Here is a 17002-nt window from a genome sequence, read left to right on the forward strand (position 1 = left end):
ACTTTATTATAAAAGTGTATACATTTAGATAGATTTGTTGGAGGAACCCCTTTCCGTTCTGTTCACCGTTTGACAATTGCTACTTGCTAGTGAGTACCAATATTTTTACACAAAAGAAATTAAAATGTAAGGGGCACCATAAGAAAAGCTTTAAAGACATACTCAAAGCAATTGATGACGCAATTTTCTGTTCCGTAATCGACCGTTGAACGAAGCAAGCGGCATGAAATTAGATCATTACGTTTTATATATTTTTAGCTATATTTGCCCGCGGTTTTGCTCACACCCACTCTTTTATTGATAAAGAAGGCGTATACATCCGTAGTTATATTGATAATCAACATTAGTGCTAGTATTGTACCAACTCAAAGAGAGAGTCTCTCAAAGAAAAATTTAAAGAAATAAATATTATGACTGTTCATTGTCAGTACATTCATGGAAATTTAATACACGTTCTCAAAAATCGTCACCATTTTGCTCTTAATAGTAATTTTCATTATTATAATACTAGAAATTAGAGATTGTTTGTAACTAATTCTAGTTGGCTACATAAGATACATAATAGCTTTATAGGTAAATTTATACACATTTATAATAAAACCCCAGCTACTGTTCAGGCATTATCTATATATAAATTTAAATGTTTTATTAAAAATGGCTGTGTCGTTATCACCTACTAAAATCTTATTACCTACTCCACAGCTCACATAATATATAATTTATATGTTTTTGTTACTATTTAATGGGTTATATACCGTTAACCCTATTGCGATAAAAAAATTTCAACATTTTTTTTTTACCCATGTCGTATCGTCCCTGAAACACCGCACAAGGAAGCTCATTCCACAGCTTTGTAGTACGTGGAAGAAACCGCCACACATCCAGATGGTGAGGAAGATATCCTAACTTGTGGCGTGTCGTGCGAAGGTGGAATTCGGCGGCAGGAATCAGGTTAAACAGCTCTTCGGAACACTCCCCGTGATAAATGCAGTAGAAGACACACAATGAAGCGACGTCTCTACGCAACGCCAAGTGATCCAGCCGTTCACAGAGCACTGGGTCCCCGACAATTCGAGCTGCTCTGCGTTGCACGCGGTCAAATGGATCGAGCTGATACTGGGGTGCGCCAGACCAGAGATGACAGCAATACTCCATGTGTTGCCTGGACCTGCGCTTTGTACATCGCTAGTATGTGGGCCGGCTTGAAGTATTGCCGTGCTCTATTAATTGACGCCCAGTTTCTTTGAAGCCAATTTGGCTTTGCCTTCCAGATGACCACGAAATTGGCAATCGCTCGAGATTTCGAGACCCAGTATTCCGATACTAGGCGAGGCTTTGAGGGAAGTGTTGTCAAAGAGCGGTGATACGACAAATGGGGTTTTTTTAGTGGTAAACGCGCAAACTTGAGTCTTCTGGGGGTTAAATTGGACAAGGTTCAATTTTCCCCATTCCGCGACCTTCGCAAGAGAGGACTCGATAGAAGACACAAGTTTCTCCCGGCACTGGTGGATGATTTCCCGAGAGAGACCTGCATGGCTCGTGTATATGGCATCACCAGTGCTATCGTCTGCATAGCAATGAATGTTGGAGGTGTCCAACATATCATTGATATGCAGAAGAAACAGTGTGGGAGACAGCACACAGCCTTGGGGCACTCCAGAATTCACGGGCTTCGGGTTCGAGCAATATCCGTCGACAACGACCTGTATGCTACGCCCAGTGAGGAAGCTGGAGGTCCACTTGCACAAGCTCTCGGGAAGCCCAAATGATGGAAGTTTGGAGAGGAGCGCCTTGTGCCATACACGATCAAAGGCCTTGGCTATATCCAGGCTAACTGCCAGGCCTTCCCCCTTGCTTTCAATAGCCGCAGCCCATCTATGTGTCAGGTATACCAGAAGATCACCTGCCGACCAACCATGGCGAAACCCGTATTGTCGGTCGTTGATCAACTGGTGACCCTCTAGGTATACCAAGAGCTGACGGCTAATTATGCTCTCCATGATTTTGGAGAGCAGGGAGGTAATAGCAATAGGCCTGTAGTTTGCCGGATCCGAACTGTCTCCTTTTTTTTGGATCGGATGGACAACGGCAGACTTCCATGAGTCAGGGACTACGCCTTTAGAATAAGAGTGCTGGAATAAACGCGTTAGCACCGGTGTCAACTCAGGGGCACACGTCCTAAGCACGATTGGAGAAATGCCATCCGGCCCGCTCGACTTCCTGACGTCCAACGAAAACAGAGCTCGCCTAACAGTTTTCTGTCTGAACTGTACTTCAGGCATAGAGCTCTGACACCGCGGGATGGTCGACGGTGTTTTTCCGTTGTCGTCAAGAGTCGAGTTGGAGGCCAAAAGAGTGCACAAGAGATCGGCTTTCTCTTTTGCCGTATGGGCCAGGGTGTCATTCCTCATGTGCAACGGCGGCATGGACGGCTGGCTGAAGTTACCAAGAGCAGCTTTCGACAACGACCAGAACTTGCGTGTTCCGGTCGGGTAACTGGAAAGCTGCTCGCCGATTTTGACGATGTGTTTTGACTTTGCACGGGCGATTTGCTGCTTAAAAAATCTAGAGGCACGGTTGTATTTCCTCTTAAGAACTGTGCAGTTTGGATCCTTGTTGCTCAGCGCCGCAACCCAAGTTCGATACGCCTGATTTTTGCAGTCAGATGCTGCTTTAACTGACGCTTCGAACCAGGGCTGTGATCTGCCACCAATGGGTACTATAGAGTTTGGTATGAAAATATCCATATCCATTGGCTACTGCAACGGCGCAGGCACTAGGATCATCCGAAGGGAAACAAACCCTGCCCCAAGGGTAGGATGCAAAAAAGGAACGCATCCTATCCCAATCTGCTGACTTGTAGTGCCAAACGCGGCGGGTCGCTGGTGGTCTGCGACGTTGGCGTCGGATAGGCACTACACTCCTGACCAGGCAATGGTCGGACGTTCCGAGAGGGGCGTCGACAAAGACCTGGTAATCATCGGGATGTGTAGTCAGCAGAAGATCCAATAAGGACGGCATGTGGCTATCCACATCCGGGAGCCGCATTGGCGACTCAACCAATTGGGACAGACCATACGCCAATGCAAAATTATGCACACATCGCCCTGCGTAGTCTGTGGTACGTGATCCAAGCCATTCGGCATTGTGCCCGTTAAAATCACCCAAGACTACGATTTCAGCGGAGGGGATCTGTGCAAGTAGGTCGTCAATTGCCGCTTGAACGCAGCCCATGAGATGATCGGTTTCTGCGTTACCACTATGGGACCTGTAGACACACGCATAGATGCGGACGCAGTCCTCTAAATCTACGCGGAGCCAGAGAGTGGACAGGTCCCTACCCTCAAAATTGCCGAGACGGCGACAGCAGATATCCTCCCTAACGTACACACATACCCCGGCATGAGGCAAAAAATTGTGCTCAATTTTGTACCCGGAGTACGTTAAATATGACGTATCGCTAGGTCGAGATATCTGCGTCTCAGTAAGGAAACACAAGGCCGGCTGCGCCGTCTCAAGGTGGTGGTGGACGGCGTTTAAATTGGAGTGAATTCCCCTGATATTGCAAAAGTCCACGTTGAGAGTGGAGCGGGGTGCCATGGTGATACTGCCTCGTTTGTCCTTGGTCATGCGCGGTTCTGTGCCCTCCCCAGAATACGAAGGGCAGCCCGGGCTAGAGTGCCCGGGGAGGGATTCTCCAACTCTGGTAGAGCCGGCACCCTCCTGGGGTAAAATCTTTTTTAGTTCCGCTGTCATATTCGGGTGGAGGGGGGGGGGGGGAATGCCCACCGGTCCTCGACACTAACCTATGCGAAACATAGCGGCACTAGTGGAACACGGGAAAAGTACAGGGCAACTTGTAACTTGCACAAATAAAACTAAAAACAAAATTTAATGAACGACGCGGGACTCGAACCCGCGACCTTTCACGTTCCGTGCGAGCGCTCTTTCCAACTGAGCCAACCGTTCGAGTGACGTATCGTTTATAAAATTAGGAAATCGACTTGAGATGTCGCTCTAGCAAATCTAAAGAATTTGTTGTTTTTAAAGTGATAACCCTCACCTCTGTGATTAATTACACAAATAAAACTGAGAACATAATTTTAACAACAAATTATTCTTGCTTGTACTTTGGGACGGTATGAATGACCTTAACTATACAGATGTGCAATAAAACTTTCATTAACGTGATGGTAATGAGACTTGTTTTTGTTTACGGAAGAGGTGGATACAAAAGGCTTCATACGAATCACCAGATTCTGACATATTATATGGTTTATTTGACTGTTTGGTCATTTATAAACCAAAGAAAATTTATAGTCATAGTTTCGTTTTGGCTTATTTTTATTTTAAAAAACTATTTTTTTTTATGAAATTAAGGAACGAGACGAGCAGGACGTTCAGTTGATGGTATTTGCTACGCCCTGCCCATTACAATGCAGTGCTGCTCCAGATTCTTGAAAAACACAAAAATGCTGAACTCATCACCTCGAGACATAAGATGTTAAGTCTCATTTGCCCAGTAATTTCACTAGCTACGGTGCCCTTCAGATTGAAAAACAATAATGCTTACACATTAATGCTTCACGGCAGAAATAAGCGGAGTACTGGATACCATAATCTAGCCGGCATCCTGTGCAAAGGAGCCTCCCACTGGTAACTCCCTCCCAATATAGGCAATACTTCGATATTGACGCAAGAATATGTCTCATAATGGATTCCAGTTCGATCCTCGCCCACCACGCACCAATGTGATTTCGGTTTTTGATTTCACATGTGCGTTAATTTGAAGCTTTGTAAGATCGCTACCGCTCCTGTGCTTCCTTTGGTATTTCAAGAGAGTGTTAACCGTGGTGAGTAAAAACCATCATACAAACCGGTGGTATACTCCTTTGTCCTTCTCTATATAATAATATACTATATTAAACTAATATTAAAAAATGCTATATTTTGGTAAAATAAAAATTAGATTTTAATGCCGTCATTTTAATCACATTTGTCATCGTACCACAGGTGCTCAAGACGATACAAATCGGTGGGATTGTAAAAATTAAAATTGTTGATAAAATTATCATCAATTTTGCAACAGAAATAAACAGTCTGTAAGCAATCCATTAAATGCAACGAGTTCTAATGCTTAAGACTGTACTCATTTCAATATATTTGTAGATAGGAAATCGTTTTATAATAATTATTGATACTATTGTAACATAACGTATCTGTAGCTGTCATTTACCTATGTGTCAAACCACACCTCTATGACAGCTGTCACTTCGGCATTTATCTGTTGTAGGAGAACACACCGTCCGTGATCTGTATATTTAATATTAATATTATAAACGTGAGTTATAAATAAACCCTCAAAATAATAAAATATAATCTTTAATCTATATATATATAAATTACTTGACACGTTGTTTTTCCGCGATGGACTCCTAAAGTAATGAACGGATTTTAATGGGGATTATTTCCTCAAGTGCAGTTTAGTCCAACATGAGGGATAGGATACCTTTAATTTCGATTTGGGACTCATAATTATTTTTATTTCCAATATTTGTTTTGTATGGACATACTTTCTATGAGAGAATAATTTAGTGACGCACGGTTTGACAATTCTTCTGTGAAAAAATTTCATTATAACAACAAGGAGCATACGTTACGATATAATTCTTGATGTTTTGAAATATTATTGGCAAATTCCTATAAAACAGTATTTTTTTTATTATCTACAGAACAACGTCTGTCGGGTCAGCTAGTTTAATATTTATTTATTTATTTATTTATTTATAGGACAACCAGTAGTTGTTACATTCTAATATGCTTAAAATATATCAAATATTAACAAATAATGAGTTGAATGTACAACAAATTAAGGTGTCACAACATGCACAGAAAACAATTATATAAAATAAAGCAAAAATTATAAAATCAAGATATGAATTTGAAAAGAAGGAAAAAAAGGAAGAAGAAGAATATTAATCATATTTTGGCGCCTAACAATCTCGTAATATTTTTTTTAAAAGCAGGTAAAGAATCTTTAAAAATATCTACTTCACCACAGATGGAGTTATAAGTTCTTGATAGACGTGGTATGGGAGAAAATTGCTTAAGGTTAGTTTTGGCAAATGGCTGATGGAACAGGCCAGCTCCGACCTGCGCACGCCTTGGTACTCGGCGGGGAACTCGTAAGCTGATGGAGTGCACGAGTGATGGACTGTCGAACTGATTTCTAATTATTTTGTATAAAAATATTAGATCTAGCATTTGTCGTCGAACAGAAAGACTTTTCAAGTTAAAGTGTCTCAACTTATCGCAGTACGATGGCAATTGCTTATGTACCCCACAAGAAAAAGCAAGGTGCCATAAGAACCGTTTTTGAATGCGTTCAACTCTTAATTGGTGAATGTTGTATTGAGGAGACCAAACGATGCTACAGTATTCTAGATTACTGCGCACATAAGCATTATACAGGGTTATTTTAGTTGTTGGATTGCGGAATTTTTTACAGTTACGGATGATGAAGCCCAGCATTTTGGAAGATTTATTAATAACATTATCAATATGAGGCAGAAACGTTAATTTGTTATCAAAAAAAACCCCTAAGTCTCTAATATCAGTTTTATCCTCTAGAATTAAACCATTAATGCTATATTGAGTTCTGAGTATATCGCGGTTGCGAGTGAATGTGATAGAGTAACATTTACTTGTGTTCAATATCATTTTATTACTAGTACACCATTTGTATATTGCATTAAGATCTTCTTGTAATAAATCGCAATCTAAAGGGCTTGTTATAGTTCTGCATAACTTCAGGTCATCTGCAAAGAGATAAGTGCTACTGTGTTGGATGTGAGATACAATATCGTTAATAAATAAATTGAACAGCCATGGCTCCAAATGAGAACCCTGAGGTACTCCTGAGATCACTGCGTAATTGTCGGATTTGAAGCCCTTCACCACTACGTATTGAGTTCTGTTCGATAAGTAGGAATTAAACCATTCCAAAAGCGTCCCGCCTATTCCATATAACTTTATTTTTTGCAATAAAATAATATGGCTAACTCTATCGAAGGCTTTTGCAAAGTCCATGTAAATAGCGCTTACTTGTACACCAGCATCAACTGCATTTACTATTTCATTATGGTATACAACCAAGTTAGTGCTCGTTGAACGGGATTGAGTGAATCCATGTTGCTCATGTACGAGAAGTTGTTTTGTATGGCTCTTTAAATACGGATAGAGCAATACTTCGAATAACTTCGCAAATACGGACAGAATTGAGATGGGCCTATAATTCGAAATAATGTCTTTATCTCCGTTTTTATGGATAGGAGCTACTTTGGCAGTTTTCCATATATCAGGGAATATACCAGTAGAAAGAGACCTATTTATTATAAGAAAAAGTGGAAAACTTAAAGCTAGGCTGCACCTAGACACGAAATACGGTGGAATGCCATCTGGTCCAGCCCCTTTGTGAACATCAAGTTCATTTAACTGTTTTAGGATGCTTTTTCGATCAATATTAATTTTGCCAATAAAGTTAGTATTATGAACAGTTGTACTAATTTGTGTGGTTGGTTGAGCTGAAGTATTATCAAACGTTGAAGAAAAGTAGTTGGCAAACAAGTTACATATGCTCTGCCCATCGGATGCAGTTGTATCATTGAGAGTCATATTTTGAGGTATCTGAACTAAATTACTGCGTTTATTTTTTAGATACGAATAAAAATATTTGGGATTAATTCTAATACTATCTTCAGCCCTTTGTATATAATTATTATAGCATGATGTAGCTAGTTGCTTACATCTCTTATTTAAGATTTGAAGCGAAATTTTATCTAACGGGTTTTGATATACCCTGTATTTATGTAAAAGTTTATTTTTCTCTTTTGTTAACTTAGTTAATTGCTTATTGAACCACGGTGGATACTTGTCTTTAGCGACTCTAGTTTTAGGTACAAATTTTTCTATTAGACTGTGTAATGAAGTGTAAAAATGCAATGACATTTCATTTACACTTTCACACTGAGAAAATTTCTTAGTCCATTCTATTTTATTTAGTTCTATATTAATATTATCATAGTCAGCATAGGTTTTTAGACAAGTACCATTGAAATAATGTATTGTTATTTCTAAAGGAGGGTGGTGTGTGTCAATGTTGATTAGGGCGTCATCACAAGCTCTGACAACTGTGCCAGATGTATTGCTCAGAACCAAATCTAATACCTTCTGTGTGTTGTTAGTAACATTGTTAAACTGTACGAGATTATTAAGCGCCAAGAAATCCACAAACATTTGACCTAATAAGGAACCGTTATTAATTATTGGAGATGAATTGTTGTTAATGGAAGAAAATGGCCATGAAATAAAGTTCATGTTGAAGTCACCTACTATGTGGATGTTATCTATTTTCTCAGAAACTCGATTAATAATTAATATAAAACATGGCCAGAAAGAAGAACGATTTCCAAGAAGATTGAACAAGTAAAACAAATACCCCATACTAAATTCCCCTTACTGCGTGTACTAATTGCCATATAAAATATATCAGGGTAAATATTATAAAATTTCGTGACCTCACATAAATAAGCTGTAATCTCGTCCCGCATCGTAACAAGAGCAAAGCCCATGGCCCAATTAAAGTTGACACAGGCGGCAACTCGAAGGTGTCCGAATCACTCACGCGATCTGAAGCCTCCTTAATCGATACTATTAATTTTATTCCCACCTCCTTGGTCAGTTAAAACTGGCCGAATATAAGATTAAATAATTATTCTTGTCAGTTTTAAATTTCGATCGATGGTCGTTTTGATGATTGCTTGAAGTTCTCTAATAAAATAACCGAATCAAAAGATAATATTGAAATGTTGATCTTGTTAGGACATTCATACTAAATGTGACTCGATATAGCTTTTTGCACTTCTTCTCTTCTATGAATTCTCACAATGCCAAGACTCAAAAAAACCCGTTCTTGGCGATATTCTTGACTCTTTTTAACAACTACAAAAAAATTGCATTATTGTAATCATTATTTAAATTGAGAAAAGCATTCCAATGACAAAATGTCAATAATAAAATAACAATCGATATTTCAACATTGTAAACGCTTTTTATTTTGAATTTTAAATTAAGAATATAATTGCCTTTCAAACAGTTTGAATTTGGAACATTAAGGTGTAGGGTGCGTAATTAAAATAGACGCTTTCGTCGTGAGGCTCCGACTTTTATCAGTTCAGTTTTAATTTGAGGTTCGGACACGCGAATGAAACACGCAAACGCATTGGACCTACAACAATGCGAGAAACTTAAATATTATTTTTGAATATTGCAGGCGAACAAATATAAGCAAGTTAATTAACGAAATAAATTTACGATATAATACTACAGATGTTGTCATTAATATTCTTTTTTAGAATTATTTATACTTCAATATTTCAGATCCTTTAAAATAATGGGAAATCCTAGCAGTGGGCAGCAAATAAGTACATTGCCTTATTTCCAAAGTCACAAGGAATTTTAATTAATTTTAATTATTTAAAATTAATTGATTAATTCACATAAGATTACAAACCCTCGACCAAAAGTAATTGACACCGTTTAACTAAGAAAAAAAAAAGTAGAGTCTCCTCAAAAACTTGTTAAACTTTCCAGTACAGTCGTAGCAACTCAACAAAAATTAATAAATTTAAAAATGTCCTACCAATGTCAAACACATAGAATTGGACAATTGGTTTTGTGAGCAACAATCCGAAAGATATACATGCACAACTTATAATAATTATATCATAGTTTTGATAAGAAAGTTTAATCCCGAGTTAAGAAAAACGTTATTAGTGATATTTAAATCAGTTTTCATTCCCTCGATGCAGGTCATAGATGTGTAAATAGTGGTAACTCTCCCTTTTTTGAGAGAATGAATGAAAGAACCTCCTCTATGATGGTAGCTCAACAACTTCTTCAGCGGAGCGTGGCCGCGAAGTCCAAAATTTTAAATCAGGGGTGGGGCATATCGGAAGGAGACTTGAACCTCGGACCAGATAAAAAGGCATAAAAGGCATTTGGTTTTCTCAAACTTTTTAGAATTATGATGTCATTTCTAATATACTAATAATCCTACCGCTTCGGAAAAAAAACACGCTCTGAGAGAGAATAAGCGGCGCAAGAAACTCTCCCAGCATTCTTGTTTTTGCACTCTTTTCAATAAAATATACAATATTGTACTTTCATTTCTGTTGCTATAAAATAATCATAATCTGATGATGATGATGGAGCCACAACCTGAGAGTTAAACAAGACATACCAAAATTTCAGGATGGTTGGCTCAGTTTGTGGGGGAGAGCTGTCTGACGGAGCCCGTTAGGTGCGGGTTCGAGTCCCGTATCGTTCATGAATTTTGATACAAATTAAATGTATATCTCTAATCCAAGAAGTGAGGAATATCACTTATTAATAAGTATCTGTGTACACATAATATTTCGAAACAGAAAAGGTATTTGAAATTTTGTGCTTCTTACTTTGAATATGATGGACTGTAAGTATGGACGTTATTCTTATTTAACTCCCCCTAGGGGTGAAATTCCAAAAGAGACACAGATATTCGGATTATCATCCTGTATGGTTTTTATATAGAATAATATATAGGGTACCATAATGTAATGGAACATTTGTGCAATACTATTTTCTCTCGCTTGGATTGCTAAGTTGAAATTTAGGCTATACGTTGATGAATCATCCGGTCATTGTAGACAAGTCATTATATTAAAACTATTGTATTATTAATTATAATTTAAATATAATAATGTTAATATAACAGACCTGTCAATGTCACACGATTTCCACTCCTTAAACTGCATATTTTTTTTTCTATTACTCTTACACATTATAAAAAGTACATCAATATAAAGCTGAGACACTAATGAATAATCCTGATATTTTTTTTATGTAGTTGAATACGTATTAATATAAAAAAGAAGTTCATTAAAATAATTATCGTGGATGTCCATTAGCCTGTGGTTCACAAAAACGGCGTGGTACGGATATCTCGAGAAAGACTTGACGAAACGACTTAATTTAATTTTCACAATTTAGCAGAGAAGGTTCCTTTCAAAGATCACTACTGTAGGCCTTCCCGTTTTTAGAAGAAACGCAGGTGATTCGATTTTATTCGAAATTTAACTTTTATAAAAAAAATAAAGCATGAGCGTTCGAGGCGTGCAATTATGGATTTTCCAATTTTTATTGTTGTGTTATTGTTTTTAATAATGTAGGTTTAAAAAAAATGTTTTGTATTGCTTTTCAATTCATAATTCTTGTTGAGTTAGCCTCTAAGTAAGGTATACAATTTCGATAATTATATTTAAGAGTGTGCTTTAGAATAAGGGTTATTATTGCATGCAACGTTGGCTTCCTAAATTAAAAATCATATAAATTAGCAATTTTGCCCATTATCAAGTATAAGTGGGCGCTTGTATCATCTTCGTAATTTTCTTAGATGAATTATTGTTAAACATAGTATATATATTGATCTGTGTATTTTTTTTTGCAATATGCCATCTTAATACGCTGTAGCAGATCTAGCGTTTAAAGGAGTATGGCGAGTATGGACCCACATAACATAAAAATTAAGGAAGCATCGTACAAGTACAAGTTTATATTAATTATAAACTTTCTACGGTGTTTATACAAAAATATTGAGGAGCTAAGGTATGGGAGTCAAATAAATTTATTAAAAAATAGGTCATTTTGCACTAACGGAACGTTTTGTGCAATTGACATCTACATTTTTGTTTGTTTGCATTGAATAGGCTCCGAAACTACTGAACCGATTTGAAAAATTCTTTCACTGTCGGAAAGCTACACTAACCCCGGGTGACATAGGCTGTATTATATATTTTTTTTTAATTAAGGATCCTTATTAAGATTCCAATATGTAACCCGAGGTGTAAAAAAATTACCTAAAATATTATTTACATCGCGTGTGATGCGAAAAGTATTAATGGCTTTGCAGAACACTTAATTATTTACAAAAAGTGTTGCGAAAGCGTATTATGTAACGAGTGTTCTTTTATTTTTTCTTTTGTCCTGTGTGATCGCAGATGAAGTTGCGGGGTATCAGCTAGTTACTTATATGGATGTTCCAACACCATCAAACTATCTATACCTACTCAAATCAATAATTCAGAAGTAATTCACAATAAGATTCAATATGATAAGTATCGTTTTTTGATAATAAAATCGGTAGGTAAGTACCTTTAAAAGATTCGATACCTGTTTGAAACAAGAATGAATTGTAAATACCCAATTATTAGCTGCTGGCCAACCTTCCTCATATATAGGTATTATCTTTTAACAGACAGTAATTAGGCATAGTTCTAAGATACAAATTATTGATTTAATAATATACTCGTATATTGATTAATAATTTTAAGTTATGTTTTACTTTTAGGCATATCTTTTTTCTCCAACTTTTTTAGACCTAGTCTCTTAGTTTTGTTACGTTCTACAATTATTAATAAGTTTCCATGATGTACGCCACTTATTTCAGTGGGTCCCAAAACACATGCATTCTCGCCATCCTCCTTTCATTGTTTCTTACAATAGATTTCAATAAAGTGTCACAGATTTTATTTACATTGTCGAACAAAGCGTACTAAGGAAATGGGATTACACGTCATAGTTTTTAGGTGAAACCGTTGGTTGCGTGACAAATTGTAAATAATTAGTCCTGACTGTGCTACGATGCGTTAACTATTGTTTGTTTATCGGAGACAGTGTGATAAAAATAGATTGAAAATTATCGTTCTTGAGGAATATCAACCTCATACTTCTATTACTTTTACCAGTGGGAGGCTCCTTAGCACAGGATGCCAACAAGATTACTGCCGTGAAATAGTAATGTGTTAGCATTATTGTGTTTCGGTGTGAAGGGCGCCGTAGGTAGTGAAATTACTGGGCAAATTAGATTTAACATCTTAAATTGTCTAAAGGTGACGAGCGCAATTGTAGTCAATCAGAATTATTGAGTTTTTCAAAATCCTGAGCGGCACTGCATTGTAATGGGCAGGGCGTTCAATTACCTTATTGTAATAAAAAAAACAATTAATGAATTCCAACATACATGTCCAACAAGTTAGAGAATATATATATATATGAATGTGATATTAGTTTGCTTATAATTTCTCCCGTGAAAAAGCAAAACCGCAAAGTTAATACAAAAGTCGTTACAAAAAACATTTTTTTTTAAATTGACATATTCAGTCAAAGTCAGAATTTTAAATAATATCTTATACCATTGTCTACACATTCGGAAAGACATGCTCAGATTTTTTTTATGAAAATAAGGGACGAGACGAGCAGGATATCAGCTGATGATAATTGATATAATAATATAATAATAATAAATCTTTATTTCGAGTATCATGACTCATATTAATTGTTAGTAATACAGCAAACTTATTTTCTATGTTAGTACTTATCCTAAACCTATTACTTATTAAGTTACAGATGTGTGTCACCGCTGCACCATTCCGTTAGAAATACTGCAGCAATGACCCACATATCTGCAATCCAACCTGCTCGCAATCATCTTTAGAATGCTGTTGGTACTGCCCCGCACTCTGCTCACCAGGGATCCACATCTTTTGCGTACAGTCGCATAAAAACAGTCGACCCGTGCTTCCGCGAACATCCCTGATGCGCTACAAAATCGGGGCAGCCCCATCAGCACCCTGAAAGCATTGTTATATTGAACACGAAGCGCGTTGTAGGATTTTTGAGTGTACATGGCCCACAGGTTGCACGTGTAGAAAGTTGTACAAAAGGCTCTGAACAGCGTAATCTTGACGCTGTTTGAGCAACGCACGAATCTGCGAGCCAGCATATTCGCTCTCACCGACAACGCCCTCCGTTCTCTCTCGATTTCCGTGTCGTCCCTGAGGTCGGAAGTCAACATATGACCAAGATATTTAAACGTAGATACTCTCTCCAACGCTGTACCATTGAGCATTACAGGTGGTATTTTATTTGGTGTTTTACCACCGGCCTCAAAGACCATCACTTTACTTTTTCTAGCGTTATAGGCAAGACTATGTCCTCCCACATAAGCCTCACATATGGCCATCAGTTGTCTGAGACCACAAATAGACGCACTGAGCAGCACCATGTCGTCTGCGTAGCTTATATTGTTGACACAAGTTCCGTCTATGAAGCAGCCGACCCTGGTGCCACTGAGCTCGTCAATCAAATCATTTACATATAGGTTGAAGAGCGTTGGTGAGCTCAATCCTCCCTGCCTCACCCCGCACTCCAACCCACATGGACGTGACAAGACTCCCGCCCATCTGACATGGCTGACCTGGTTTTCATACCAAAATTTGAAAATATTGATAATCTCAGAAGGTATTCCAACCTTTCCCATTTTTTGCCATAAGATATCGTATGAAACCAGATCAAACGCCTTCGACAAGTCAAGAAAACAGGCATAAACTGGAGTCTTGCGCTTAGTATAGTATGTGACAGCACTTTTAACACACAGTATAGCACTCTCTGTAGACAATCCAGGTCGAAATCCAAACTGGTTGTCATGAGGCTTTATAAACTTATTTAATTGCATATTAAGCATGCTGTCAAACACCTTTGAGATGACCGTAGCCAATGAAATTGGTCTATAGTTGTTTTTATCAGCCAGATATGCCCTGCCCGTTACAATGCAGTGCCGCTCAGAATTCTTGAAAGACCCAAAAATTGTGAGCGGCACTAATTGCGCTTGTCACATTGAGACATAACATGTTAAGTCTCATTTGCCCAGAAATTTCACTAACTAGGGCGCCCTAGAGTCTGAAACACAGTAATGCTTACACATTACTGCTTCACGGCAGAAATAGGCGACATTGTGGTACCCATAATCTAGCCAGCGTCCTGTGCAAAGGAGCCTCCCTCTGGTTGAGTTGAGAGCATAGGCACAAAACGCAGTCATTTTGAAGACGAATTACCTCACATTTAGACTAATTCATTGAATAGCCTGGGGGCGACTACTCTACAACGAAGGTGTTACATGTAAAAAGTCACTGGTGATATTGTTTTTACACGTTTTTAATTATCTTCAACTGTATGTATTTTGGTCTGTAACCGACTCATTTGGGCGCGATGACAATACATTAATTTGATAAAATTATTCCATTTTTCAATCTGCAAAATAAGAATTTTGTTAATTTATATAATTTCATCGATAAGGATTTCTTTTCATACGATCGTCAATAAGGATTGATATTCATTTTAAATTTCAACCGTTATCTTTTGGACGAAAGCGTGTTTTTTAGTTTTTTTAAACTGTTTTTATTATTTGTACCGCTCAAACGATTTTTTATACCGTTTTGAGTTTCTTTAGAAATATTTTCTGAAATCTTGTTGATAAATTATATACTATAACTAAAAAAAACTTACTTACTTGACTTAGTCGAATGGCATAACAAGTTTATATATTTTGTTTCTGGGATCAAAATAATGAGTATCACAAATTCTAGAAAATTCTATAAAGTGCCTTGTACCTACTACATTAGAATGTACTGAGACTTCAATAGTCTTAATAATTCTCTAGGTCCTAAGCTATAAATAGCGCAAAAAACTCTCTTCTTCAGCAAAAAAAACATATAAATATATTCTGCATTGCCCCAGAATAACATACGATAGGATACATCTAATACCATTCTCGTGTCCCGGTGCTTGTTACCAAACTCCTCCGAAAAGGTTAAACCGATATCGATGAAATTTTGTGTGCATATCGGGTAGGTCTAAAAATCGGCCAACATCTATTTTTCATAACCCTAAATGATAAGGGTCACCCACCCCTAAATATTTTTTTGACAATTTTTTTTTATTATGATTCAGCATTTAAAAATACATACAACTTCAAATTTTCACCCACCCACTTCAAACTTTAAATATTATTCTGTTCCATCCACAGATCCGCAATAGGGTGGCAAGATGGCAATCGAATATATTGATTATTGTAGTACGATAAACTTTATGTACGATATATTTGATAGGTCGTCATCTATTTTATACTCCAAAAATTCTAATTATTGATTTTTTTTATTATTTAATATGGCAATACAACGTTTGCAGGGTCAGCTAGTCTAATATATAAAATTCTCGTGTCATGGTGTTAAACTTTGAACTCCTCCGAAACGGCATGACCGATTCTCATGAAATTTTGAGTGCATATTGGGTAGGTCTGAGAATCGGACAACATCTATTTTTCATCCCCCTAAATGTTAAGGGTGGTTCACACGATTTAAATTTTTTAATTTTTTTTGACACTTTTTAAATTTGTTTGATTATGAGTCAGCATTAAAAATACATACAACTTCAAATTTTCACCCATCTACGATCAACAGTTACTTTTGTATCGCGATTCGGCAATAAAATCGGCAATACAACGTTTGCTAGGTCAGCTAGTAATATTATAAAAATAACTGAAGTAATCTAGGCGGGCCTTGTCTGACGTAAGTCAGTTATAATGAATAACAAGCGTTTTAATCTATTTGAAAGTTTTTAAAATAAGAACATCGATGCTTACACTTTTTACAATTTTTCGAATTATATGTCGTAAAAATTTAATAGTTCTCTCAGAATATATCTTCGCTTTCCGGTTTTCTGTCTGTTTATCATAGCAGACAGCCATGTAATGTATATAATCATATTTGGTTCTTTTATGCTTAAATAAATATATATATGCAATCGCATGCATTTAAATTTATTTGTGCTTTTTTTATGTTAATAAGGGACGACATGATGACGTTCTGCTGATGGTAATTGATACGCCATGCCCATAACAATGCAGTGCCGCTCAGGATTCTTGAAAACCCCAAAAAAATATTTCTACTCGTATTTAATACTCACGGTAAATTAATTGGTTAATAGTTTGCTTTTATTTAATATTCGTCTCATTTGTGTTATAATTAAAAGTTTATACTAAAATATGTCATTTAGGTATTTAAAATGT

This window comes from Leptidea sinapis, chromosome 35, assembly GCF_905404315.1.
Source record: "Leptidea sinapis chromosome 35, ilLepSina1.1, whole genome shotgun sequence".
In the NCBI taxonomy this organism is placed as follows: Eukaryota; Metazoa; Arthropoda; class Insecta; order Lepidoptera; family Pieridae; genus Leptidea; species Leptidea sinapis.